The sequence below is a fragment of the Theropithecus gelada genome, chromosome 7b, assembly GCF_003255815.1.
Source record: "Theropithecus gelada isolate Dixy chromosome 7b, Tgel_1.0, whole genome shotgun sequence".
Classification (NCBI taxonomy): domain Eukaryota; kingdom Metazoa; phylum Chordata; class Mammalia; order Primates; family Cercopithecidae; genus Theropithecus; species Theropithecus gelada.
In genome coordinates this window covers 21158767-21162439 of record NC_037675.1, presented here as the reverse complement: position 1 = coordinate 21162439, position 3673 = coordinate 21158767, and the positions used below count along the sequence as shown (strand labels likewise).

Below are 3673 nucleotides of genomic sequence, written 5' to 3'. Positions count from 1 at the left end.
AATATTCTCAGAAGCAAATATTTTTCCATTCAGATTGGCTTTACTTGTAAGAAAGTAAAACTATATTATATAATTTTCAATTAGAATATCACTTTATAGTTTACACAGCTCTTTGAAACGTACACTATCACGAATAAGTACTCAAAAGTCTAGAGAATTCCAGTAAATTGCACAAGGACATTAATCCTATCTGTTTGGATCATCATTATCTCTCTGGGCCTGCAGAGTTTTTGGTACATAATCACCAAAGGTACTCAAGAAGTTGGAATGAATGAACAAACACTATCACAGTGTTTGTTCTACAATATCACTACTTATTAGTAGTGAAGCCAGAAATTAAACCCACATCTGATCTCAAACTGTGTGTCCTTATATTAAGGCATCTTGAGGAAATTCACACTCTGCCTTTCCAAGAAGACTGACGAGTCACACAACTATTAATATGGAATATGATCATCTCTTACTACGGAAAAATATTTTTAGAATGATTTTAGAGAAATTCTGCCTGTACTTGTAGAATCAAGTTGCAGACAAACTGAAATGGTTTTAGACTAGACAATTTTGACTTACTACACTTATCACTTTCCACATTTTTGTCAGGCTTTGTATACATATAGCTACAGTATCAGATACTTCAAAAGGCATCTGATTCTGTGAGGTAATACCAAAAAAACCAATTACTAATTTTTATGTTTTTAATGACCTCAATATTTGAAAGTCGTGCCATGAGTATCTGTCTCAACTATTGACTATTATTGTAGACACACAGGGAACTCCACATAGCTTCTGGGATCTGGCTAGGCTCTTCTTTGAGAAAACAGATTGTTTCAATTGTATTTTGAATAAAATTAGATAAAATTACCATCAGGCACTTATATCAAAATTATAAAATCATTTTCAAATTCTGTACATGGACATATATACATATGCATACATATGTCAATAGATAATTTCAAAAACAATTTTATATCCATATTTATTCTAGAAAATAAAAAGGCTCGTTGTTAGTGTGTATCTATATTTTAAGACTAAACTTATAGTTCCCTAAAATTATAAACATGCTTAAGCCTATGAGGAGAATATTATTCAAAAAAGTCAATTTTGCATGCCAAGTCCATAATAAGGTTAAAAACTAAATTTTCATTTAATTAATTTCTAATAAACTTGCAAAATTACACTGATGTTTCCCAAGGGAATGCTTATTTTCCACAAATAAGTATTGCATATACTTGCTATTTTCTTGGTCTGAAGTGGATTTCAAGGCTTGCTCCTCATTTTTCTTTAGTCTTTCTGAAATGTAACCTGTCTAGTGAGGCTTTTACTGATCGCCTGGTTATAGTCCATATTCCTGTGTTCTGCTTTATTTGCTCCATGGCACTATTCAATAAATATTTTCCTTTGACCAAGCTGGTTATCTTCATTACCAAACTATCTTTTTTTCTCTTTTTGCTGTCTCTCAACTTCTCCCCTCTTAATTCATAAATATGTATATCATGTCAGATGTCACTAACTACATATTTTGCTTATTTATTTTTAATTGCCTATGCCAACACCATCCACCCCCACACTTTTAGGATGTAAGTTACATGAGGATGGGACAGTTTTTATTTTTTTCTCCCATTGCTTTGTCCCCAGAGTCTATAAAAGTGAGTGGTACAGAAAAGACAATCTATAATTATTTGTTGAATGAATTAATTACATCAGAGATGTTATTCAATAGGCTTTGGAAAACTCTTCTGTTATTGTGATATTAGCTCATATACAGTAAGAAGGGGCTGTAAAATCATCAGCAAAGGTAAGTAGTTCAAATATAAGTTTAATTAGAAAATCTACTATGCTATCTCAAATTGCATTTAGTCCCGTCTTTGAAGAGCAGGTAGCCAATCATTTTAAATAACATTAAACTTAACTTCTGTAAAAGATAAATCACATTGGAAAGGGTAAAGAGTACAACTGTGATACTAAAAGAATCACTTTTGATTAAAAAGGATGTATGCTTCTGGGATTCTAGGAAGATACATCTGTCATTGCTAAATTATTTAACTCACTGTTGTATACTTTACATTTTTTTGATACAGATAAACAAATGCAATATCTCGCTCACACTAGTTTCTTACAAATAAATTTCAGTCTATTCTTATTGCTGCAGATACCTCAAATATATGGCCTCATGCCATTCCTTTATTTGATGTCATTTATCAAAGTAACTGGGCTGATTTCCATATCTTTACACCTGGCCAAATTGCCTGTCCCTTCAAGATTCTGTAAATGGTGCTAGACTCCTAATTTTCAACTATTAATAATCTGAATGTATAAGTACAGTATGTATGATTCTCAAAGTTCTATTAAGGTATTGCACATTTCTACAAAAACATTTTAGAATACAATGGCAAATCTCTCGGCTTCTCTCTTTCTATCTCTCGACTTCTCTCTTTCTATATAGGTTTATCTGTTAGATAAATCTCTCTCTCTCTGTATCCATCTATCTATCTTGGCAAAGCATAAAGTCAAAAGTAAATAATAATTCAGATAATTATCTAAGTGAGCCCAGGGAAAATATTAATTCTTAACAATCATGTGAATACTCATTGTCTTATAGCCTCACCTTTTAATTTTTATATTGATTAGAATCAAAGCATCTATTTCATTTGCAAAATGGTAAAAAGCTTATTCTTAATCCATCTCAATTATCTTTTTTTCCCTCTAGATAACTTCAGCAGCCCAGATTTGGTTAATGGATGGAGTAATAAGTCAGTGGTTACTGAATTCATTTTGTTGGGACTGTCTAGCTCTTGGCGACTCCAAGTCTTCCTTTTCTTTATCTTCTCTGTGTTTTATGGAGCTGCTGTGTTGGGAAACATCCTTATCATCATCACAGTAATTACAGACTCTCATTTGCATTCCCCAATGTACTTTCTTCTTAGCAATCTCTCTTTCACTGATGTGTGTCAGGCTATGTTTGCAACTCCCAAGATGATTGCAGACTTCCTCAATGAACACAAGACCATCACTTTCCAGGGATGCATGTCACAGATCTTTTTCTTGCATGTTTTTGGGGGTAGTGAGATGGTGCTTCTTGTTGCCATGGCCTATGATAGATACATTGCTATATGCAAACCTCTGCACTACATGACTATCATGAACCGGAGGGTGTGCACTCTTCTGGTGGGGGTTTCCTGAGCCATTGGGATCTCACACTCAGCCAGCCACCTGGCATTCACAGTCAATCTGCCTTTCTGTGGACCCAACAGGGTAGACAATTTTTTCTGTGACCTCCCCCTAGTGATCAAGCTTGCCTGCTTAGACACCTATGTTTTTGAGATCCTGGTGCTCACCAACAGTGGTCTGCTCTCACTTATGTGTTTCCTCCTTTTGCTCATTTCTTACACTATCATCCTTGCTACTGTGCATCACCAAGCCTCTGATGGGACGTCCAAGGCCCTTTCCACTCTGTCTGCCCATATTACTGTTGTGCTTCTGTTCTTTGGCCCATTAATATTCATCTATATTTGGCCCTTTGAAAGTTTCCCAATTGACAAATTTATCTCTGTGTTTTTTTACTGTCTTCACTCCTCTCCTTAACCCCATGATTTATACTCTGAGGAATAAAGATATAAAGGAAGCCATGAGGAAGCTAAGGAGACGACATGTGGGTTCCAAGCAGGGTTTTTAG

At 34.7% G+C, this 3673-nt stretch overlaps 1 pseudogene; it reads left to right on the top strand.

Annotated features, from left to right (window-relative positions):
• Positions 1-2655: 2655 nt before the first annotated feature.
• LOC112628351 lies at positions 2656-3673 on the top strand (annotated as a pseudogene).